Here is a 26,090-nt window from a genome sequence, read left to right as displayed (position 1 = left end):
GAGCCAGAATGCCCACACCCCTGGACTTCTGGGAGAGGATGTGTTTAAGGCACAGGAAGGCCTGAGGGAGCCACACTAGACTCAGGCAGGACAGGCAGTTTGACCAGGGGTTTCGAGTCTCAGGAGCATAACAGCTACAGGATAAGCACCCTGAGGGTACAAGCAGGCATTGCACTTAGATTAACCTAAGTAAGATTAGATGGATCTAAATGTCAATCTGGACAGATGCTTGGAGAGGTTAGATCAGGCAAAAAATGACTGTCCTGTTCTAATTCAGTTCACCTGAGGCGGTGAACGGAGTTAGATCAGGAACGGGTTAGCCCACTGTAACAAATGTTGTACATGTTTAGAGTGAAGACCCAGGGCTGGAAAAACCTAGCTGCTTGTCCCTGCCGCAGGGCTGCACTCTTCCTACTGCACCCCCTCAGTTGGGCTATTTTTGGTCTCCCTGACCTCCTTATCGCATAATCCCACCACCCCTCCCCTCCCCCTTCTTCCCCCCCAACCCCAGCAAACTCATCAACCCCCAATCCCTGGACCCAACAACCCTCCACAGAGGGATCTTCCTGGCTTGATCCTGCCAACCGCTCGCTCTACCCTGAGTTCCCAGAATGGCTCCCACCACTGGTAAACTGCACAAGTGGGACCTGATGCATGATCACACAGCTTAAAGTAAGCTATGTAATCATAGATCAGGTCCTGCAAATGTGTGCACATACCCGGGAGACTCCAAACCAGGGGTAGTGCTTGGACTTTAGTCAGACTCTAGAGACTTAAAGCACACTGGGCTCTATGGTCTGGGACCCACCCAGTCCAACAGAAATCTGAAGAACATCCAAAGAGGGAAGGCTCAGTCACATCAGTGATAGTTGGTCGGCCAGCTCCTCCTCTGAATAGCTATTTGGGATGTCCATAGGGCAGAGATGGTGAGCCGGCTGCAAGGCTCCTTGACTGGCAGATGGGTAACCAGGCATCCATTCTGTGGAAAATGCCATTCCCATTCAGTTCTGGTTAGCTACCATTGCCTCTCAATTTTCCATGTCACTGCATTTCAGCATTTCATCTCCAGTCATGTAAGTGTGCCCTTACAGGTGGCTCTACAGAATGTATGTTGCTTATATGAACACAGCTTAACCAGCAAACTCGACCAGCCTATGTAACTGAGCTGTTCAACTCATTGTTTACCATTTCACCAAATTTTACCAGCATTGATTTTATATTTTCTTCTAGGTAATTGATGACGATACTAAATAGTATCCATCCAAGAAAAGATACCATCAGGACCCAACTAGAGACTTCCCTAGGATGCTTGTTTCTGATTTACAGTGATTTCTTGAGGTTCATCATGAAACCTAATTGTAAACTAATTGTAAGCTATCTAATATGGGCTATATAACTTTGTGTAATGCTCCTTTTCCCCCCCCAGGTTTGCACATGGGTTTAAGTAAACATCCTCATTGAAAGCTTAGTACAGTATTTCATCACAATTAAACTTATAAAAATTGGTACCCTTGTCATCCTCTTTACTGTTTTAAAGACAAGCACAATACTAGGACTACTTACTAGTGTAAATATGAGTTGGAGTAGTCACTTTTCTGTTCCTCTGAAACTTATTTTGTTCAAACTTTGGTTTAAAATCAGCAACAATGTTTTCTAGAAGTTCTCAGGCAGTTCTTTTGTGCACCATGTTCCACTCAGACAATGCAGCTTCACATTGCATACACTTAGGTCTCATGGCATAACTAGGCTGGGGCAACTGGTGCAATTACTCTGAGCACCAATCTGGGGGCGAGAGGAGGGGCCTCTCTTTAGGGCAGCCACACAATCACACCAGAAGCAGCAACTGGAAGTCACCACTACCCCTGAGTGTGACAGGTGCCCTGGATGCCTGGCCATATTGTAACACTGCTACTCAGGACTGAACCACAGAACAATCTGTGCTAGAGACCTAAAGGGCCTCACCATGCTATTCATTGCATTGGTTTCACTCTTCTCTGAAAATGACATGCAAATAGTATTTTTTTGCAACATAGGTTTACGCCATGGACAAATTTGGCTCAAACTGTTATGGGTCCAACATTACTTTCATTGCTTATCTTCAAAGTCCTCATCTCTCTTTAGTTAATTTGCCTTAAAGTAGTAGTCATATCAAAATGTATTTCCAATGGACTTATATTTTTGATTGCCTGCTGTTCAGGGTGAGCACATTAATAATGCTCAAAATATGGTGTGCAGCATTTCTGACATCTCAACTCCTCAGAATTTCAGCAATCGAATCTGACCTGGAGAACTCGACACTCAAATCCACTGAATCGATCATGCTGCACCCAGCAAAGCCTACTAAAGAATGTAGTCTCGCTGAAGTGAAAATTGAAGTGTACAATGCAGGTGCTCTGCTAGAGTTCATCATTGCAAATTCATGAGCTTATATTACACCACATAATTATGATGAAAGTCAGACTGTTCTGATATCTAAGCCAAGACCAATGCCCTAGCATTTTAATGTTTGTAAAATTGAATGAGAAATAGTGCAGAAGCAGCATATGTTAGAGTATGTTGTATGTAGACAATAGGGCATCTATGTACAACAAGCTTTGTTTAGAAATACTGAGATCTTTTTGTTATTTTGCTAAAGGAAAAATAACAAAGTACCCCTTTTCACCAGTTTCAAACTTCCTGAGATGGAGACAGGGGGAAAGGAAGAGAGAGGCAGTACATGACAAATGGTTTTTTTCTCAGTTTTGTTTCTGAGGAAGCAAATAACAATTTTTCATCTTTGCACAGCCAAATGATTGTCAACATGCTGGTGAAATGAAGGTTAAAGTTAAAACAATATAACTTGTTTCATCACTTGGTCTCATTCTGAATATTACTTGTGTGATCATCTTCACCAGAATTCATTGTCTGCTCAAGGCTACTGAAGAGTTACCTAAAACAGTTGATCAAAATATAAATTAAAATCAGTAGAACTGAATCCAAATGACTTCTCTATGTCTTTTCAAGTTTTTTTCTCCTCCTTTTCTATAACTGAGTACAGCAAATTAGCTTTAAAAGCCATTTGTTGGCCCTAAGGAGAAGAAAGCGTACTCCAGTTCATATGAAGATCTTTTCTTGATTGAGTCCATTTGTCTTGAAATCTGCACTGAATACTCTGCATTGAATGGTCATATGAATTTATTGGTATTAGTAGAAAGGAAAAAGATATGTACTACTAGTATGACTAGGAAACCACAGCTTCCCATGTGAACCAGCAAAAGAGGGCTTCACATAACAAGTCCTCAAATCCCCTCCTTCCAGGAGTAGTTCCAAACAGGGATAAAGAGAACAGGATAATGAGAAAGTTCGGGAGACCAAAGAAGCCTGCTATAAACCCCATTTCAGACAAAGAAAGATGTGCGTTGACCCTAGTTCGGCAATCGTTCTGTACAGGAAAACCCCTGTGATCAAACATCACTGTGGGATCTGCATTACTGATTTTGGTGAGCTTTGGATCAGGGACCTATTGAAAATAATGAAGTAATTCTGGTAGTGAGTATATGGGTTTAGTACTGAAAAGAGAGATAATATATTTATAGGGAAAAAAGGGTTGGCTAAACCTGAGGAGGAAAACAGGGATTAAAAATGTTGGCCTGTTCAAAAAAGTTACTTGAAATTAAATGTGAGTAAGCAATAGAAAAAAAAATCCCTTTTTCTGCCTCTGCTGTAAACTGCTGGCATTGGTTTTCTTGCAGGATGTTTACCAAATTATGTGTATTGCTTCTGGTTCACAGCACAGAAAATGTTGCTGAATACCGAGGGAGAAGAAACCTCTTCAGAAACTGGCATTTTCCCATTGTCTAACTTCCTAAAAGCATTACTATTTAAGTATGGAAATGTTGTATGCAGTTTGCTTTTATCCCTCTTCTCCAGGCTTCATACGTCATCAATCCCAGGCCAGAACAAAAAAGAACTAACAAGAATTGTTCTTTATCCTAACTTGATGAGTTTACTTCAGTATAGCATTCCCATCCCCATCCCCTGTATCTCTTTTGTTTCCTTGCACTGTAAGCTTTCTAAGGCAAAGAGCTTGTCTTATCATCTCTTACCATGTTTGTACAGAACCTAGCACAATGGGACCCTGGTCCTTTTTGTTGCCTTAAGAACTACCAAAATACAATAACAAATTCAATGATTACTCAAAACAGGCAATTTAGGTGCAGGAACATGTAACTTCTAATCAGGTGGAATTTACAGTAACACAGCTAAAAATTTACAGTAACACAGCTAAAAATGTTCGAGATTCTGAAGTAATTTTAAAAAAGTCAGCTTCTTTTACATTTACATTTTCTTCTGTTGTGCACAGTTTTATTCTGTTTATGGAGAATAATCTTTCTGCTTTATTAAACGCTAGGATTTTGTAAGTTACAGAACCAACCAGAGATTTGTATACATTCAACAATGCCTCTTTCAAAGCAGCGATGAGGGAGGTTACATATTTAGAGTTCTGATTTAATCAGTCATTTTAAATATCACACTATTGAATTTTGCTCTGTTTTACATTCAGGTTGCCTCTCAAAATATGTTAGAGATATTGTATATTGAAATTCCAAAGTGGGTGCTGGGCTCCCTACTTTTGTTCTTCTGCACTGATAGTTTTTAAAATGAAAGCTTTAATCTGTATTATATAGGATCATTAATTTCTGCATTTTACACTTGAGCAACAGCATTCTGATTATCAGCTGCAATGGAAAGTAAGCACCCCTGCTCCTGCAGAATTAATTACTTACTGCAGGGCCCATCCCTTACTGGTTATTGCAGGCAATCTGCAAATGGGGTCAAAAACATTATTAAAAACCAAATTACCCACTGGATGGAGAAAACAAACATGCAACAATGACCTAACAGACCTCATCAACATAGAAGCCAGGCCTTGCTATACATAATAGGCAACCACGTGCCAGAATTTGCAAAAGAGCTCTCTTCTCATTTGAACAACAAAATAAGTGGCCAGATATTCAAACACACAAGCATAGTCTTTGGAAAGTCAGGCTGTATGTATTTATAATGGGGGAATTGGTAGATGTGGAGCAATATTAAAATGTGGACATTATCTGGTCATTTTAGTACATTTCAATTCTAGTTAATTTTAATGAATGAGTTAAAAGTTACTGCAAAATACTGCTGAAGCGAAGAATTTAGCAGAATTGCAGGAGAAAAAAAAAGTTGACTCATATGGATAACACAAATACTCAATTGTAATAAAACAGAAAAGTTTTAGTAAAAAGATAAGCTTCGTATTTCAGGCATAAGCTGACCTTATGGGAGTTAGCAATAAACTGCCCCTGAGGGCAAGCTATTCCACACCTATATTCTGTAGTTTTTTTGTGGTACCTTCCTCTGAAGCAACTAGAAAATCTAGAAAATTTCCAGAGACACATTACTGGACCAGAGGGATAAAAGGTCTGGTCTGGCAAAGTAATTCCTATACTCACATATCCTTCTGGCAAGAAAATATTCTTCCATACAAACAGAGCATGGAAATATGAGTAAGTCTGAGAAACAGTGAAATTCCCTTCATGCAAAATTCTGCCAGTTGCACAAAACAAACAAAACCGGGGGGAAAAGATAATTCCCCCATTTTAGTCCCTTTCCAATTAGACTTAGTAAGCTGTGTTTGTAATAGGTGGTATCTTTGTCTCTCAGAGATGTGGAGTTTAGTTTGTAGTTTTCCTTAAGGTCAGAAGATACTTTCTTTTATAAAACTGATAATTGTCCTTCCATATGCATTAAAACCAAACATGAAATTTCAGATATCACTTTCCAGATAAAATTATTCTGGATAGGTTGAAAAAAACCAAAGAAGTAAATTATATGCAAGGGATTTTACTATTTGGTCTATTGTTCAATTTCAAATAATAGTCTTAATTTTATTTGACTTGCTAGCTCTCTAACATAATTTACAAACTCATAAACTTCAATGTTTGTCCTTTTTTTAAATCTCTTTTTTAATAGTTTATAAAAGAATCAAGTAACAGTTAGATATTTAAGGTTATAACCACATAAATACAAGAGACAGTTCTAGGCAAAATTTTTAAAATGACTAATGATTTTAGGTGTATTGATATTTGGTTAGCATATTGGAGACACTTAAAGGGTGAATAATCGTTTGCTTGTTGTAAATGAGCATCTTGTAAGGTGTTCATAGTAAGCTGGGCATGCAGATATGTGGATACCTAAAAATCGTTCAAAAGTCTTGGCCAACAAGTACATGTACACTATACACAGTGTTATTTGAATGCGTAATTTGCGAAGTGTACATAGCTCCATAAGTGATTTGCAAATTATGCAAACCCTCAGATGCTGATGCTAAAGGAATGGTTGGTAGGAAACTGTATATGTGAAGGAGGGAGGTTTTCAGGGAAGACTGGAATCCATTGCTGCATAGCTCACAATATCAACTACAGTGTCTGCACATTTTATACATTTTACAAGGATTCCAGCTACAGAAATATTCTTAAATATTTTTAAGCAGAAGGAAATTCCCAAACAAAAATATGAACCTGTAGCTAAAGAGTTACCTAAAGAAAGATCTCCCATATATACGTACATGTGCGTGTGCATGTGCATGTGCGTGTAGCAGGGCAGTTAATGTTGTCTATGTGACCTTAAATGTAGTTACATAATTTTCAAAATTTTCCACATTGTAACCTACATGTATATATGTATCCTACAATTATATATATTTATGTATATGTAACTATGCATATACATATAAACTATACATTTTTATATGTGTGTATGTATGTAGATACACACACATGCAATTACATATAATTATATTCAGGTTCTCCAGTTGAGTGTATAGTATTAATATTTTTGTGGTCACTGGGTTGAGCCTATTGTCTTGGATGTTGTAAAAAAACAGTTAAAATTGTCTTAGTGAACCTGACTAAATATTAGCATACTTTCATTTTATTAGTTTATTCTGTACCCAGTAATTCTAGCCCTGATTATGGAATTTGGAAGAAGTGTGTGTCCCCCCACTCAAAGGAAAGTTGCGGTGTTCTCAAAGATTCTTGGTTGGCTGGTTTTCTGACCAAAGTATCTAAATAACCTTTTGCATACCTGATCTAAAACTAAATTAGTCTTGTTAAAGGCAAGAGTTTTTGTGGAACAACTGTATGGTTGGCATAGATTTAGAGAAGCTTTTGGGTATCACAATACTCTTCCTTGAGTCTCTGCACTAACAACATAACTCCTGTTCATTTCAAGCCATCAGAAATCTTAACACGCCTATTTTTACTGCTTGCAGAAATATTTAAAATTGGAATAGGAAAGACTAACCTTTGAAAAACAATAACCTATTGTTTTACCACAATGAAGAAGAACATGAATGAAAAATGTTTTTCAGATTTAGCTGTTCCTTGTCTAAGAAATTAGTGGATGATAATAGAATTTGAAACTATAAATGAAATGCTGATCTATTTATATTAACAGAGATAACATTATTAACTTACAATATTTACAACAATACTATGCTGATCTAATTTATCTGACTGTGGGCCAAAGCATCTATTGTTTCAAAAAATACATAAAAACAATACTAAAAGAAAATGATAAAATATTTAAAGTATATTCAAGGAAAATAAGTTAATAAAACACATAGCAAACATTAAAAGATAATTCAGTACCATTTGGTATTTGTCAACTTGAATACATTGTATATAATTAATTGTAAGCAGTGAAAATTGCTGAAGTATAAAAATATGATTCAGTCCAGCATGGCTTTCTTACTAATAGTATAATATTTTTATTGTCTAAGATAACATAAAAACATTGTAAATTATACATAAGGAAACTGCAATAAAATGATCAGGTTACATCTGAAAACAGTTGTAAGTTATTAGCATGAGAGACAGAGGCAGAGGAAGGGGGTTATTAGCAAGATGTCAGTAGCAATTCCAGGATCAAGTTTATATTGTGTTATATAGTTCAACTAAGACCAAAATCCCTTTGTTTCACATTCATTGAATTTCATTTCCAAATCTGGGTACCATTCATTTTTTTAATTAAATAATCTGGGACAAATGAATGCTGATATTTTTAGTAAAGTACTACAGTATTTTTCCTTTTTTGAAACCCTATCCAGTTTTCTTTAGATTGTTTGAGGTCTGAGAATAACCATGTTTCAACCAGTTCCAGGCTTTTCTTACACACTGGACTAGGATCTCTGATATAAATCACATGATTTTTTACATTTAAACACATAAGAAGTCTTTCTGTTCAGAAATAGCCCTGTGAAGTTGGTGAGAGTGCTCAGATCTGTTGCTTCTGGTTTCAGATGCGGCTCGAGATTCCCAGCCCACAATTCAGCACGTACCTCTTATACTGGTAGTCTGAATAACAGGGGGAAAAGGATAACAAGCTTTGTTGAAAGAGAAAAAGGGTGCATCTACATGTCACCCTACGGCGACGTAGTGACACAATATGTCTTTGGGTATAGCATGCAGCTATGGTGATATAGTGGTGAAATTTAACCATGTGCCACATACATGGCACAGTACCAACCTGTACTGTGCTGTGCTTTAGTACTTCCAAAGGAAAGTACTAAAGCGTGGTGCCATGGCAACATTGCCATATGCCAATGTGTAGACATGTCCAAGGACTCTAAAAAGAGAAACAGGAGGGAGAAGGGGTATATAGAGTGAGTAGGCATTGGGGGAGCATGAAAGTTTGAGCAGGGGTTTTGGGGAGGGTTTTAGTAAGACAAGGACAGTTTGGAGTGACAGAGAAAGCTTCTTGTGCAAATAGATACATATCCCTGAGATCAAGCAGACTGGGGCTGTGCATAGGGACTGGATGGAAGGGAGGTTAGTGTCTCTGTGCCAAACCATTATACTTGAAACGTTCTCTGTGCATTACTGCCTCTGATCCATAAAGACAGCAACACTTCTCAGAAAAAGCTAGGTGACTGTGGCATTGATGTCTACACAGTCAGATGGGTGGCAAATTGGCTCCATAGTCACACCCAGACAGTGGTGGTGGACAGGTCATTTTTGACCTGGAGGGATGTGGGCAGTGGAGTTACCCAGGGCTCAGTCCTTGGGCCTGTGCTATTCAACATCTTTAACAGCGACTTGGAGGTGGGCATGGAAAGCACACTGTCCAAATTTGCTGATGACAAAGATGTGGGGAGAAGTGGGCATGCTGGAGCGGAGGGACAGAATCCAGCTAGATCTAGACAGGTTACAGAGGTGGGCGGATAAGAATAGAATGGCATTCAACACAGACAAGTGCAAGGTGCTGCATCTGGGAAGAAGGAACCTGCAACACACCTATAGGCCGGGGAACACCCTTCTCAACAACACAGTGGCTGAAAGGGATCTTGAAGTCATTGTTGACTCCAGGATGGGCATGAGCTGCCAATGCGAGGAAGCAGTCAGTAAGGCTAACTGCATCATGTTGTGCATCTACAGGTGCATCACATACAGGTCCAGGGAGGTGATCCTCCCCCTCTATGCGGTGCTGGTCAGGCCACAGTTGGAGTACTGCATCCAGTTTTGGGCACTGCACTTCAAGAGGGATGTGGCTAATCTTCAGCTGGTCCAGAGGAGGGCCACTTGCATGGCCAGGCCCTATGAAGATAAACTAAAGAACCTGAATCTATTCAGCCTCCACAAGAGAAGAATGAGAGGGGATCTGGTGGCCATCTATAAACTCATCAGCAGACCAGCAGAAAATAGGTGAGGCTCTGTTCCCCCCAGCACCACCTGGGATAACAACGAATAACGGCCACAAATTAATTGAGAGCAGGTTCAGGCTTGATATCAGGAGGCATTAATTTACAGTTAGGGCTGCCAGGCTCTGGAATGGGCTCCTAAGGGAGGTGGTGCTCTCCCCTGCCTTGGAGGTCTTCAAGAGAAGGCTTGATAGATATCTGGCAGGGGTATTATGATCCCAGCACTCATTCCTGCCCCCGGCAGGGGGTCGGACTTGATGATCTGTTCAGGTCCCTTCTGACCCTAGAAACTATAAAACTATGAAACTTTGGTGAGCCTTTTGATGGTTGGCTCAGAGAACCCTAGCTCCCTCTGGATGTGCTGCTTTAGTGATGCTTCTGGAGCCCCATGAAGCATCAAGACTACTGAAATTCACTCTATTCTGTGTAGATAACTGACCGATTCTGTTCCATTTTGTAAGAGTTGGCATGTACCAAATGCTGCCTCTTCGTTGTATTGCATTCTGTATATTAGATGGTTTCTGCTGCTCTCCCCAGAGACTGCTGTAGTTCAGTAGTGCTGCAGTTCAATGCGTCCAGTTTGTATTGTGTTTCTGGATAAAAGCTGCTGTGTAAGTAAAAATACTACTACAGCTTACTCTTAAAATATTCTACTTAGTAGGACTTAACATTAAGCCTATCCAAGGCAGCAAATATTCACTTTGGATTTGGCTAATTCAGAGGGACAGTGATTTGATTTGGTGGTTCAAATCACTGTCCTGATTCGATTTGGCTGATTCGGATTCGGAGATTTGGCCATAGACTATAATGGGGAATCACTAAAATACCTATAACTTTGTCATTTTTTTTCAGATTCAGATGAAAGCAGCAGGGATGGTAGCCCCTCCTGAGGGCATGAAGCCTGCCAAATTTCAAGGAGGTAGGTGTAAGGGTATCTGTGAAAGTGCACCTCAAACTGTTGAAAGCAAAACTCGTATTATTTGTGTGTGTTAAGGCAGAATGGGATGAATGCACTAGGGATGGTAGCCCTTCGTGTGGGCATGAGGCCTGCTAGGTTTCAGGCAGAGTGGTGCAGGGGTTTCTGTGCAAGTGCACCTCAAGGTTCTGAAAGCAAATTAAAAAAGCAAAGAGGTGCAGAGTGAGAAGGGTGTTTGCTGCAAGCCTTCCGAATCTCTCCAAATTGATTCAGAGGCTCCAATTCAATCTAGACATTTTAATGGGTCTCCTGATTTGATTTGAATTTGGAGATCTGGCCACTGAATCAGGCTGAACCTCCTCCAAATTGAATCGGCTACTGAAGGTTCGCACAGTCCTACTTAACATGGTCCTGCAAGTTGAGCTGAGGGTTTGTCTGTTGGTGATGACTTGTAGTGCCATTGACTCCTATGGAGATTTCACTGAGCAAAGGATCTACTTGCATGAATCTGATATCAGGACCTAGGCTTACATTTCAGTATCTGCTTTCTTGGGATTATCTGCCTGGGCCAGTTGTGGGCCTCTTAGGCTGCTGCAAGTCCCCTCCAGCAAATCTTCCTTGTACTTTTGGCCTTGTGTATCCCTAACTCCCTCCTCCTGTGCTTTGGTCATTTCTTCTTTGTTTCAGATCTTAGATACAATGATCATATCAAGCCACTTAGTTAGGTTAGAGCAGTACCTTGAAAGAACCATATGATCAATGCAGCAGCCTATGTAGTTGAAAACTCTCTTTGTCTCTCTTGTGACACAATTCGTTGTTACAGGAGTCATGTGTCAAATAGTTATTGTTGTTAAACCATTGCTTCATTAAATATTTTAAAATCTACGCGGCTTGAAGATTTACAGGAGAAGAGGTGATATCAACTTGCATATATCTAAGGATTAGGCAAGTGGCAGCCTCATGGAATAAAGGAACTATATAAAAGCTATCACCAGTGACTTGCTGCATACTTCAGGAGGATCATTAAATCAAGTCACAATTATTTATGTAATATTTACATTGTGACACTGGAGTTTCTTTTCACTTCTACATCTAAAAAACTTCACTGAAGCCCATGCATACCAGTTGTGGCAAAACTGTGTTCCACAATTAGTCATTAAAAATGAAACAACACAGCTTGAAGTGTTTCAGTTTTATCAGAGGTGTAATAGGGCAGCTCTGTGCCCTCGGCAGAGGAGGCACATAGGATGACTACCAGGCTATCAGTAGCAACATGGTCAGCCAGCAGTTGCAGCAGCTGCTATTTCTGTGACCCCCTGCCCTCTCCAACTACCTGGAGCTGCTGCTCTTGGTTGCCCTCTCCCCACTTAGTTATGCTACAGGATTTTATTTTCTTTTGGGGAATAGAGATAAAACAGGAGGATACTTTCTTCAGACTTTAACATCCTATTGAACAATTTTCTGGTTCTTTCTTGACCTCAACAAATTATATACCGGGAAGCTGAAGACAACTGAACTCATCTCTTGTCCATGGTCACCAAAAGTTGGTTCTGCCCCCTTCCCCTATGCCTTTTCTTTTCTTGAACAAAGGGCACTTACAGAAGTTACATTTTTTACATGGCGAAGCCCCTGAAAGTGCTCTACAGCTGTAACATAACAAATGTTCATGGCTTCAGAGTGCTTTTAAAATGGCTGATTGTGTGAAAATGTAGCCCTCATCTGATAAAGTATCAAAAAGGGTCGCTCTAAGGCAGAACACCTTAGGGATCTGTCTACAGGTTCCCTGCAAAATTTAATTTTGGGTGATTCTGCCCAAATTCCATGTGACTTTGCTGGGCTGGGCTATTGCTCAGGTGGACAGGCACCAGCCTACCCCTGCCCCCAGGGCTGTTACAGAAAAGATACAGTCTCCTCCTAGTGAAGTGGGGGAGGGAGCCCCCCAGCTGTGTTTGGCCCCTCCTGGCTACCCCTGTTGGGATCTTGGGGGGAACTGGGCTGGGCCCATGAGGCAAGGAGAGCTCCCTTTCCCCCTCCCACTCCTCATGTAAGTGTCTTGACAGTGGCAGAGGCTGCCACATTTGCAGCTGGGGGCCTGGCCTAGCTCATGGGCCTAGCCTAGCTCCCTGCAAAACCCCAGTAGGGGTAGCTAGGCTGGGCGCATGTGACAGGGGATTCCGTTCCTTCCCCCGCCTGAGGATCTTGACAGTGGTAGCCATATCTGCTGCACCCAGGGCTGGGGCAGGAAGGAGGGGAAGGGAGCTCCCCCCATGTGTTTTTGGCCCAGCTACCCCTGCTGAGACCTTGAGGGAAGCAGGGCTGGGCCGATGAGTTGACGGGGCTACATTCCCCTCCGCTTCCCCGCTCTGGGCTTGGCAGCCTCTGCTACTGTCAGGATGCTTGCACAAGGCATGGAAGGGAAACAGAACACCTGCCCCACACCTCACAGGCCTGGCATGGCTCCCCGCAAGACCCCAGCTGGGAGATCACATGCTGCAGGGAGGGTTCCATCTTTCTCCCCTCCCACCTAGCTGTTGCTGACAGTTAACAGCTGGCAGGGGTTGAGTTAGAGGGGTGGTCTGGCAGTGTCCTTGGAGGCCGCTAGAGTGCCCCCACCTGTTGGCCAAGACCAGTGCAGGCAAGCTCTGAGAGAATACCTGTTGGGTTCAATGGCTCTCTAACTCATGGCACTTAGTGTAAAGTGCCATAAGTTAAAGCGCTTCCCCAACAGGCTGCTTGCACTTGGGTAAGCACCCAAAATGAAGCACTTCTTCCTACAATGCTCCATAAAATCCTCTTGTTGGCATAATCTGAACCTTTCTTGTACACTACTAAAATGACGCATTTCCATTTTCAGTTTCAAGCTAAACTTCCTAGTTATGCATTTATTTCTTTATCTTGAGAATATTGGTTTTGATGGGACAGCTACTGCCGATCCACAGTAGAAGTTTTTCTTTTTTCTTTTATTTAAGTTTCTTCATCATCTTGGAGTCTAGATGTCATTTCTGATAAATCTGTAAAATGCCTCAGCCTTCATAGGTCTTGTAATTGTTCATTGTTCCATGTGCACTTTATAAAGTATGTCCATCAGCCCAATGCTGAAAAGTATTCATAACCCATTGCATTGTTTTGTAATGGAAGCACTTACTTCAGTCACTGTGTATCATGCCTGTAAATGATTTTTAGAGAAGTGCCCTGCACTGCAAATTCATCTAAAGTTGGCACAAAAAGTTGTCTATTAAAATATAGTTTATGCTCACGGAACATTGACAAATTTCATTTTACTGCAGATATCATTACTGTTGGTGTTTTTCTTCAAGCCCTAGACTTAAAATAGAGTGACTATGGTCAAATCTAAGCCTTCAGAATTAAAACAAATGCATCTTGTTCTCATGGTTGTGGAGAGACTTGACACTGGGACCCAAATGCATCCTAAAGCCTCTAAAACCAAAAAAGCTGTCAACCCATCACACATTGGTTGTTTTAAAATAATCTCATAATTTTTAGGCTATGGGAGCATAATTCATGACACTAGTGACATAATACTAGTGAGGTGAGCTGCTACTTGTTTGGAGTGTGATTGGGGCTTTTCTGTGAGGAGGAGATGTTAGGAATATCTTCTCACCATTGAATTCCTGTCCAGGGCCAGGGTCTCTTAGGTGCCCTTAGTGCTATACAAAAAGTACTAGGCTTTAGCAATGGCCTCGTTGGTTCAAAGTACTGGGAACATGGCCCAAGAGACAGTTGTTTTTTTGTTTGTTTGTTTTTAATAATTTTCTCAGTGCAGGTTTCCTTTGTTGCATCATTGCAAGATGTCCTAGAAGTATCTTCTAGCCATCATTTGCTTCAACATGTACTTGCTTTCTGCTGGCAACCGTTAAAGTAAGATTGGACTGTCTCTCCTCCCCATATCTCAGTGAAATCTATGATCCTTGCATGCTCCATACAGATTCACAAGGTATGGTTGCTGAAACACCTAGCAGAGCACGCAACTTCATAAGCCTGGACTCACAAATATAGTGCAACTGGCAGTGCACCACCATATAAGTGGAGAAGTGATGGCCAGTCACCATGGCTTCAGAGAATTAGAAACCACATAGTAAAGAAAAACAGATTGAATCAGTTGTGAAGCAAATCATTATGAGAGGGCAATAGGAGCACTGGAAGCAGCAGAGAATTATCTGAAATAGAGTCACATCCCGGTGTCCTACACTGTGCCGAAACTTTTCTGAACTAAATCAGCCCGAGATTAATTTAATTCACTTTCAAGGTGAATTATATAATTCTCAAAAAGTTGATAGACAAATTAGGGAAAAAGGAGTGGTATGAATGCAGGATATTTTCATCCTGAAAAAAAATGAGAAAAACAATCTCTCCCTAAATAAATCCTAACTAAAATGGCTGGAAATCTTGTGAATACAATATGTGTATGTGTTTTTGTGTTGAAGGGGAGACTGCATTATTTCCTGATTTTAATTGTATGCGTCAAGGTACTGTAGATGTTATGTCAGCTTCAGTCTCAGTCTAAGAAGCTTATACATGTGAAATTGTAAAACAGTGTCTAATAAAAATATCTAATCATTGTTTGCAATGTTGAAATAATGTTGCATCTGTGAGGTCCAGGATATATGCAAGAGGCAAGGATTTTTGTTTATCATCTCTTTTATTGAACAAACTGCAGGGTTAGGATAGGCATAGGCTAGCTTTTGAGTACCTCAATACTCTTCCTTGAGATTCTGGGAGAGAAACAGGAGAGCCTGTCAAAAATAAGTCAATTCAATTTGAGTTCGCTTTGAATTTTGGACTGAGTTTGGGGTCCATTCCTATCCAGCTTGTACTGTTTCGTGATTAGCAATCCTGGGTTTCCATGTTTAAAAATGTCAAATTCTCTGATTAAAAGCCCCCAAATCCATGTTCTTCCGTTATGTGTATTGATATATTTATAATTTTAAAGCATTTGGAAGCCTACCAGTGCTTCAATCATTATAATAAAATAAATGATAAATACCTATATATTTTAGTGGTTTATTTTGGATTTTTTTATCATGGAAAATCAGAGCTTCCCCCACTGCCTTCACTCACTAGGATGCTGGTCAAGCTGTGACTATCCCCATCACTGCTTTGTGATGCTGAGTAGCCCTGATATGCTGGTGCCTGCCCCCACCCATGCCATTGCTCCTCACTCCCAAAGCACAGCACCCCATCCCTGCAGATGCCCCTCACTCCTGATGTTCAGTCCACTACCCCCACCCTCCACCCCTGCCAGTACACATGGTGCCCCCAGCTCCATTCACCTTCTGTCCACACCTTCCAGACCCAAGCAGCTCCTTGCAGCCTGGATGGCTTCCAAACTACAAAGGGAAACCCATGGTTTCCTCTAAAGGAGGAAATCTGCATTTTTCTCCTTTAAGGGAAAAAATCTACATTTTTCTGCAGCAAACAGGAAACCCAGATCCCTGTTCATGATATATGTACTCGAATGGCTGAATGTGACTTACTGATATATTTCTAAAGTGTGGAGGTCACAAGAAGATTATGAAAATTAAGTAAGTGTTAGAGTTCTTCCAGTTCCTTATTCTAAACAAAGAAAATCAAATGTTTCAAATTTTCATACTAAAGTACCCATTTCTCTCAAGGGAAATTTTCTTACTAAAGTACACAAAGTTTCCCAAGAGAAAGTCTGTTCATGGATGTCTATTCTGTAAAACTTCTTTTAGAAGAAACTGTTGTTTTTGAACCTGCTTACATTTTGTGAAGGGCATTTCATGCCGCAAAGCTTGTATAACATCTGTCCCAACTATATAGTTGGTCCAATAAAATATTACCAAAAAAACCTTGCCTTTCTCTTTTTTTGGGTATTTTAGGGAACAATCTGTTGCTTGGAATGGAATTGGAGGTCAAAATTTGTTTTGAATTTGACATGGAAAAACAGATACTGGATACAGCCCAAGGCTTGACTGGATGCCTTTTATATTAAAAGGAGATTATAAAATCAAAAACTACAGCATATCTTTTATTTTTGTTTTTAATATGAAAAATCAAAGCTTACACATAGACAGAACAGAGAAAGTTACAGTGATGCCAGCATAGCCTGTTTTAACATTGCCAGACTGTTAAAGAATAGTTTGTCTGCATATTTTATCCCATGATTAACCAGCTCCACAAAGAGGATAAGCATAAAGTTGCTATTTTTAATCATTCCATTTATTGTCATATTTTCTCATCATTTGGTGGGGGGTGGGGAACAGCAGTTTGTGTTAGACAAAAAGTTTTTTTTTTCCTTTTCCATTGGAAAAATTCATGTTAATTATTCTTCTGCACCTGCCTAATGGGGCTGAAGTAATTCAATTGTCATATTGTTGTAGATTGTTGCTTTGTGTAATGTATCACCCCTGCTGTTTCACTTAAAAAAATTCTATACTCCTCCATTATTCAGCAAGGCCTAATGATTATTTCAGCATTTGTACATGCTGCACTGTTGTTTTGATTTTAATTGACTTCACTTTTTTAATTAAGTACACTGGTTTTAACACTGTTGTTGACATGCATGGTTTTGTCTTTATCAGGATTTGCTTCCATTTGCATTCTGTATCTATGGACATTTTATTTAGATTTATTCTAAAGGAATGGATGGATATGAATTCTGAAAGGTTTGTTATCAACCCTAACAACTCATTTCACATATTATTCCTATCTAATTGATCTGAAAAATGTAAAAATATGCTGAAAATACTGATTTTGCTTTTAAAATATATAAATGGTTTTAACAGTGTTTTTAAATATGGTGTTTGCAACCTATTCTTTTATTTGCATGGGTAAACCGAAGTTGATTTATATACAATTTGAACATATCCATTACATATCTTTAATCATACACATTTAAAAATATATATTTGATTTGTCCCCCACTGAGCCTTCAAACAAACTGTGTTATATTGGGAAGGTGCACATGTGCATTATTTACCTATATACTTGTGGTCCGGCACATCTACTCGAACTACTTAAAATTAAGCAACAGTAATCTGTTCCAAGAATAAATTGTTTCTTCCAATCCTTAAATAACTACTGACAGCACATTTAAAATGGTTGCCCCAGCTTTTAGAATATGATAGTCAATGGCTGTATCATAGACATTATGATCTTTAAGTGCTGTTTTAAACAAAATCCTGCTATTGGAACCCATTCAGGTGCTCCCTTTTCAAAGTATGTTTAATCCATTTGTCACAGTATAGTAAAGAATGAGCTAAAAGTATTTTTTACTTGAAATATTAAACCTTGCTAGGGCTTGGAGACAGGGCTACTGTCTGAACATTTGCACCGGAAATTTAGAATGCGTAGAAGCAAAAGTGGTCATAGCATCATAGCAAAGTAGGGCAGAAAGCGACCTCATGAGGTCGTTTAATCCAACTCCTTGCTCAAGGCAGGATTATCGCTGACTAAACAATCCCAGCCAAGTGTCTGTCTAACCTGCCCTTGAAAGTTTCCAGGGATGTAGCTTCTACAAATTCTCTTGGTAGCAAGTTCCAGTGCTTGATCACCCTCATAGTCAAAAAGTTATTCCTAATCTCCAACTTAAATTTCCTTTGCTGCATCTGGCAGCTGTTGCTCCTACAATAATGCTGAACATTTCCCTCCCCCACCCCCACTTTTTGAACCAAAACCTGCCATAACCTACCCTCTAAAGTTGTAAAGCCACTAAAAAGTAGTGCATTTTAGGGAAGAGATTGCCTGAGTACTTATATTTCTATATTGTTAGAAAACAGGCATACATGAATGCAACAAATGGGACCTGGCTGCTGTTCAGTCATTCAGGGTCAGAAGATAAGGATGAGGCCCCATATGCGTTTATTTGTTACAGGCTTGTTGTCACAGCGCTGATTGTTGATGAGCCACAGGATTTATATTTAACCTTGCCTTCTGCTTGTTGTGTTTGCCTTGGCTCTATTAACGTAAGTGTCATGGTGGTGATGGCATGAACAGAAGATGACTAGTGTGACCTCACAAGTGAGACCCTGACCCTGAGTAGGACTTCAGTGAAGAGATTTCCCTGGCACCTCTTCCTCACAGGAAAGCTCTAAACACACACCAACAAAGGAGCAACTCTCAAAACTCGGAGACAGTCAGCATGCTTGAGAAGGCCAATATGATGTGTAAGTCTGAGATGCTGCATTTCTACAAAATTTCAAGGATAGTTTTAAATATTTGTTTTGTTTCAGGAATTCTGTTCTAGGAATATATGAACAAAGAGATTTTCTGAGTCTGCTTAGACTTTAGCTACCTCATTGTGCTGAAAAATGGTGTCCATGTTAATAGAATTGAAGGTCTATGGTGTTTATTTTCCTAAAGTTTTATTGCCACAGGGCCTTTGTACATGCCACTAAATTGGCCTTTAAAGAGGCTTAAATGCCCTTTTGCACTGCTTTAATGGTGCTGCTGTTTACACTGTTGGCGGTGTATTGTGCTTTAAGTGACTTTGGGAGGTAGCAAACTAAAACACCTCCAAGGTGTTTTAGTTTGCTACCTAACAGCAACAGCTGCAGAGGGAAGCACTGGGCTCCTGTGTAGGCAGCCCGTGCAGGCAGGCTTCACTGAAGGAAAAAAAAGAGCAAGCCTGATCTTTTTTTTTTCCCTCCCCGGAGCCTGCCTGCTTGGCTCAGCTATGTGGGGGCCTGGTACTTCCCTCCGCAGCTGTGGTGCCCCCCCAGGGCTGCCCGAGCCAGCTGCCTGCAGGTGGGTGCCACCTGGGGGGTGCTGCTGTGGAGGGAAGCACCGGCGGCCCCCTGCAGCTCAGGGACCGCTCATCCCGCTGGCAGCTCACCCACCTCCCTCCCCCCCACCACTAGAGAGGCAGGTAAGGATCAGGCCCGACCCTTGTGTACACACCACAGGAGTTTACTTCACTTTAATTTTCCCTAAATCGAAGCAGTGTTTTTAAAAACCTACCACTTCAATTCAGGGAGAATTAAACCAAAGTAAATCCCCACGATGTATATAAGCAGCCACAGTTATTGGCAAAACTAGTGGGTACCAGTTTCCTCTCCTATCCCATTGAATGTTCCTTCTCCCTCCCAGTTCACTTTTAATCAGACTCTCAGAACTGTTAATCCCTTTGCTTCCTGACAATTACTGCAGAGGGCTATGTATTTGTTGGCGGGTTTTATACCGGTCAGTGGGAGTTATGAAATACAAATGGTAACAAAAAGATGTATATTTAGCACAAACATTGCAAGGCAATGCATCCTCACTCAGGCCCAAGGTTGGTAACAAGTCCCTGCACAGAGAGGAAGCAAGGTAGATGGTAAGACATTTTCTATTTCTGATCTCACCTCAAGAAATCATCAAGAAGCATAATAAACTTAGATCTCATAAAATCCTTACACAGATTAATGAAATCCTTACATAATACACAATAAAATTTCATTTCAGCATTCTAGTTCATAAGCCATGATTGAAAAAGGGCTCAGTGCAGAATGGAAAGAGACTGCAAATTCAGAGCATTTTCATGAATGACGTCATTTGTTTAGCCCCCATAATAGAATGCACAGCCACATGTTAGGTACCTAGCTTCCCTATACAGTGGCTGCATACACAAGTACTAGATGACTGCACAGTAACCAGTTTCCAAACACTGCACAGTAACCAGTTTCCAAACACCTTTCTGGTGATGCTGACTGAGCAGTAGCTTGTTACTGCTGCACAGTAGCGTCACATCATGCTTCATGCCCCACAATACTACTGAGCAAAAGTGATAAGTTACTGCACTGTAGTAATGAGCTACTGTGTAGTTAGCATCTCATGTAGATGTGGCCAGTGTATGAGGAGAGTTGGGCACCTCCAAATAGGGTCCACAGAAAACAGCATCCTAAGCAGCCAAATAAATGAGCCAATTGGGAAATGTCTAGAACAGAGGGAAACAATCTTCAACTACTTAATTTGAACCATTTTTTTCATTTTCTATCACCAAAAAGAAATACTGAAAAATAGTTTTGTTCAACAAAAATGTTCTATTGAAACTGAAATGAAATATTTTGTTTCTAGCTCATGTAAGAAAACAAAGGGAACGAAGGGGTAGGAGTTTCAAAGGAGGAGAAAAAGCAGTCCCCCTTTTGTGCAAAAACTCAGGGATTATTACACTCTTGCAAGTTGTGAAATGTCTGGGTTCAATTGCATTCTATTCCTGAGGAGATATGAACTGACATCTACTTCTTAGAAGATGGCCCTGACCACCAGGCTGTAAAATGCTCCAGAAGTGAGAAGTCAAGCTTCAAATCTACGATCTGCCTGATTTAGAGTAGGGATTTAAACCGAAGTTTTACTCTTCTTGATGTGTCTAGATACATTTACTATGCAGAGACTAGCTACAGAGTAAATGTTGTTTGTCTACATGTGTGCCCCTATTAGGTTGGATTAAACTAATTTACTCCACAATAGGATAGTACTTGTACTGCTATTTACAAGTACTGTTTACAAGTACTATCCTGCTGGAAGGTTAAAAAAAACTCCATGGTAGCATACATGTAGATGCTGACCTGATGGCTGGGGCAAGAGGCTGCTTCATTGTAGGGGCTGCCTGTTAGCTAAGCCCTCACTGAAGCACCCTCATGCCCCAGCCAACACCTCCACAGCACATTGAGCTGGGGAGAGCAGCATCAAATTGGCAGGCTGGCCCCCTGGCCCCCTTGCCAGCCTGGGTTGCTCTGATCTGGCTTAGCATGCTGCAGTCCCAGGCACACATGTAAACATTTACCTGGGAGCAATAAACTCCAGTGGAATAAGCACCAGAGTCTATTGCATCACATTAATATGCACATGTAGACATGCCCCTCAAGTACTAATCAGTAGGGCTATGCAAAATTTCACTGGCCATTTTGTTTCAACAGTGTTTCAACTCATTTTGAGGTCAGAACAGCAAAATCAAAATGAAACAAAGGGCTGCGAAACAGCCTCGAAACAAAACGAGACTAGTCAAAATGTTTCAAAAGTTGAAATGTTTTGACCATAGCACCGGGGGAATGAACTCAGCCCATTTGGGCTGACTTCCCATCCCCAGTGCTAGATAGCGCTGGGGTCCAGGAGTCAGCCCATCTGGGCTTCTTCCCATCCCCTGAACTAGATTTTACCAGGGGTGGGGAGTCAGCCCAGTTGAGCTGACTCCCTGTCCCCAGTGAAACATTGAAACACTGTCAAAACAACCTTTCTGTTTCAACAGAATGGAACAGAACAGCTGTTTTAAATCTAAATGAAATTTGAAACAGAACTCTGTTCCATCGAACCGTCTAAACACAAGGCAAAATAGAATGGTGCCATTTTACACAGCCTTACTAAACAGGATGAAGAGTATTTTTAGGTAGAATGCTCTCCATCCCTCCTCTTGGAGCTGTTTTTGCTTTGTATAAAATATTTAACTAAGCACCGAAGATGAGCATAATAATGACTCTCTAATCTGGTGTTTAGACCACTCATGCAACACATGAGATATCTGAGTTTCAGTTCTTGGCCTAGTGAATGTTTAAATATTATATAAAGTGGAGCAGTTTGAACATCGAAATCACTATTGCTGCATAGCACCTTGTTGCCAAGCAGCTGGAACACATTTCTGGGGGGATGAAGAGACCCAGGTTCTAGGCCTCCCCAAACCATAGGAGACTTGAACTCATACCTTTTGCAAAGGGACCCAACCATGGGCTAGGGATTGTTCCAGTGCAATTTCCAGTCTTTCTTTAGAAGCCGACCTACTAGGTAGCACAGAGGAAAAGATATGTGAGGCCAGCAGAAGAAACATAATCAGAGGAAGGGTGGCTTTCTGAGATGGTTCCTAACCTAAACAAGAGAAGGTTATAGGGTCTAGCCTGGGTCCCTTCCCCCAGTAGGTTAGAAACCATCCTAGTGCTGCTTATCCAGAAAGCAGGACAGATGTGCACCATCTAGGCTAACTGAATAAGAGAGGCATAAGCTTTTGTGAGCAACAGCTCACGTCATCAGATGGTATGAAAGGACATGCAGAGAACAAACTATTAAATAGAAGGAGTGACTTAAATAGAAGAGACAGGCAAGGAGAAAAATAAGAAGAAAGGGCAGTGCTTAGAAAGGCAGAAGGATAGGAGATAACAACAAAGCAATTTGTGGGTGTAAACAGACGTGACAATATTTGCCTGATCTGGCCACAGAAGACAGTTTATAGCTGTGAGCAAACACAAGTGCATGGCTGCAGACAGCTTAAAAAACAGTCAATTGGATGAAAATCAGCCCCCTCATTGCATGCAAGGTCAGATAAAGATATTTTAAAATGGAGTGTTTCCCGTAACTACTATGTGCTTTGCTTACCAGCCTCAAGCTGTTTTCAGAATGGGAAGGGGGGAAAAGGGAGCAGAAGGAATTCAATCTGGGGGGTTTTCAGCCACTGCTGGAGGGTGGGGCTAGAGTATTGGAGCTCCCCTGAAGTGCACGGCTCCAATTCATCCACCCCTCCCTCCAGTACCAGTTGGGGAACCCCTAGAATGAGCTCTCTCTGCTCCCTTTCCCCTCTCCCATTCTGAAACAGGGACAGGCTGGGAAAAAGGAGGGGTCATTGCTAGGGGAAACTGGCTACAGGCCAGCAGCTAAACTCCCCTCCCCCTGGAACCAACAGTGAACTCGTATTTGGTTGGGGAGGTTGTTGTAAATCTTCCTGCAAAGCATTCTCATTTACAGCTGGGAGTTGCACTTCTATCTGCACCCAAAAGCTAATCCAGGTACTGGGATAAGAATCTATAGTCTCTGTTTAGACAATACTTAACACAATCTAGTCTGTAAATGATTTCTTGTTCCACAATTCTCTATTCAAATCAGTTTTCAAAATTATGTTGGTTAAGAACAGCTATTCTGAGGTTAGCAATGTGACTTTTAGGGAGGGTGAAGTGTTTTGCCTTAGGTTTTTGTGTATTTCTGCACTTGATGTCAGATCAGTGTTCATTCATTCTGTCATTTAGGATCACCTGGTGAAGGTGCATGCGACAGTGGTAGAGAAGCAGGTAAGTATAACTCAGATATTCTAATATGTATTATTTTGGTTCAATAATGATGTGTGGTGGGCTAGCTGGTGGTAGCTTGACCCGAGGTTTTGAAAAATTAAAAAATGATTGGTGGGGGAGGATTTCCTTTTCCCCATCAATCAGGCCCTGGAAAAGGAGAAGGCTTGCCCCCCGCTCACCCAGGGGCCAGGTAGGGAAACCGGACCTAAGAGTAGACTCACCTCTCATGTCCCCTGATTGGTCCCAATAGCCATCTGGGGAGGATAAAAGAGGCAGCACACCTGGCTCCAAGAAAAAAGATGATGAGAGATGAAGGAGAGGAGTCCTGAAGAGCTGGTGAGAGGTGGCCAGCGGGGTGGAGCCTGAGAAGAGCCCTAGAGCCTAGGAACTGCAGGTGATGGCTTGGGCTCCAGCTGCTCGGTGCATAGGCGGTGCATGGCAGATCCCCATCTGGGATCCAAGCCACAGGCAGTGGCTCAGGCATCCAACCCTCAGCAGCATGAGGCCAGGCTGCTTGGCATGTAGATGGCACATGGAGGATCCTGGAGGCACGAGAGCCTGGAGCCACAGGCAGCCACTCAGGCATTGATAGCTCAGTGGTAGAGTTCTCATCTGCCACATGGAAGACCTGCGTCTGATCTCTGGCTAAGGTACCAGAGGGGTGAACCAACCAGGGGGGACTGGAATCCCCACTGGGTAGAAGGGTTTCCTCCCCTCTTTCCCTGCCTGCCCCTCCAGGGTGCCTGTGCTTCAAATTCTGTGAGCCTACACCTCAAGTTTGTTGCTGATTTGCCTCTGCTAGATGTATATGTGTACCTTACCTTTACTGAATCCCCTCTTGTTCTCCTGTACCCATTGCCCTCCGCATGTGTGTGTCATATCTTAACCCAACTCTTTTCCTATTAAACCCATATATGGTTAAGTTCCAGTTGGTCTTGGCTCTGCTCTGTAGGGGATAGGAGGGAAGCGGCTAGCCCTCCCACTAGTACTCACTAGATCCCTTTAATAGGAGAGGGGGTGCCTTGCCTAAGTACCACCTGGGTTACAACTATGGTCTGTGCTAATGAGGGGTCACAGCTGACGCCTGGGTTATCTTAGTGACAATAAGAGTTAGGAAGTTTGTTACTAGAGACATGCCATTTGAGGTTGGGGGCACTCTGTAAACCCATAATCTAAACTCTGAATATAACTACCATCAACCCTGACTCATCACAAGACTTGTTAGGTAACAATGAGTCTTTACTTACTTCTGCTTTTCTGTGTTGACAGCTGCAGTAGTCATTGCTGCTTCTGCTACTTCAGTCCAAAAATCATAAAGCACTTTTACATGTGCTCTGTGGGTGGGGGACAGGGGTGTTTTAGTTAGAGCGGCTCTGAGAGCCACTCTGAGAGCTGTTTTAATTAAAGCACTTCAGCGTCTTGTGTATCAGCATCCCTGCCCTTCAAAATAGTGGCAGGGGCACTTGAACTCCAGCTCATTCAGTGAGCTTTAATTCAAGCACTGTCCACCACCATTTTGAAGCATGGGAACACTGATACATGAGACACAGGCAGCTGCTGGAGCATGGTAATTGCCATGCGCCAGCACTCTCAATTAATTGAATGTGCTCCAAAGTGCTGCAATTACAGCATGTGGAGCAGCCTTCATGCTCTTGTATAGGCACCTGAGTGGGGACTGTATCAGCCCCCCCACTGGGCCCCATTCAGGCCCCAGGGGAGGCACACCTAGGTCAAGGGTCAGTTAGAATCTAGTCAGGGAACTTCTGGAGGGCCTGGATGTATTTAAAATCAGCTGGTCCAGACGATCTCCACCCCAGAGTGCTGAGGGAATTAGCAGAGGTCATTGTGGGACGCCTAGCACGGCTTTACGAGCACTTCTGGTGCTCTGGTGTGGTGCCAGAGGACTCGAAAAGGGCCAATGTGGCTCCCATCTTCAAAAAAAGCGAGGAAGGAGGACCCAGGAAACTATAGGCCAGTTAGTCTTACCTCGATCCTAGGTAAGATTTTTGAGAGAATTATTCTGGCACATGTCCACAAGGGGCCAGCAGGGGAGATTATGCTTAGGGGCAACCAACACGGGTTCATTAGAGGCTGGTCCTGTCAGACCAAACTGGTGGCCTTCTATGACCAGATCACCAAATCCTTAGATGCAGAGGTATCAGTGGACATAGTTTTTCTGGACTTTCGGAAGGCCTTTGACACTGTCTCTCACCCCGTTCTCATTAAGAAACTGGGGAACTGTGGTGTCGACACCTACACAGTCAAATGGGTCACCAACTGGCTGGAGGGCCATTCCCAGGGGGTGGTAGTGGATGGAGGGATGTGGGCAGTGGGCTTGTGCAGGGCTCAGTCCTCAGGTCCACACTGTTCAACATCTTCATCAGTGACTTGGACAAGGGGGTAAAAAGCACCCTGTTCAAATTTGCTGATGACACTAAGATGTGGGGGG

The 26,090-nt window shown here is 41.8% G+C and overlaps 1 long non-coding RNA gene across 1 annotated transcript in view; it reads left to right on the top strand.

The window, feature by feature from the left end:
• The first annotated feature begins 18,566 nt into the window (after positions 1 to 18,566).
• LOC109324967 overlaps positions 18,567 to 26,090 on the top strand; it is an 11,949-nt gene continuing 4,425 nt past the window's right edge. Inside the window, exons 1-2 of the long non-coding RNA XR_002105054.1 lie at positions 18,567 to 18,781; positions 23,600 to 23,641. This is a non-coding gene — a long non-coding RNA (uncharacterized LOC109324967). The remainder of the gene's footprint in view (positions 18,782 to 23,599; positions 23,642 to 26,090) is intronic.

This window comes from Crocodylus porosus, unplaced genomic scaffold (assembly GCF_001723895.1).
Source record: "Crocodylus porosus isolate Cpor-Errol unplaced genomic scaffold, CroPor_comp1, whole genome shotgun sequence".
Taxonomy (NCBI): domain Eukaryota; kingdom Metazoa; phylum Chordata; order Crocodylia; family Crocodylidae; genus Crocodylus; species Crocodylus porosus.
This window is presented reverse-complemented; position numbering and strand designations above follow the sequence as displayed.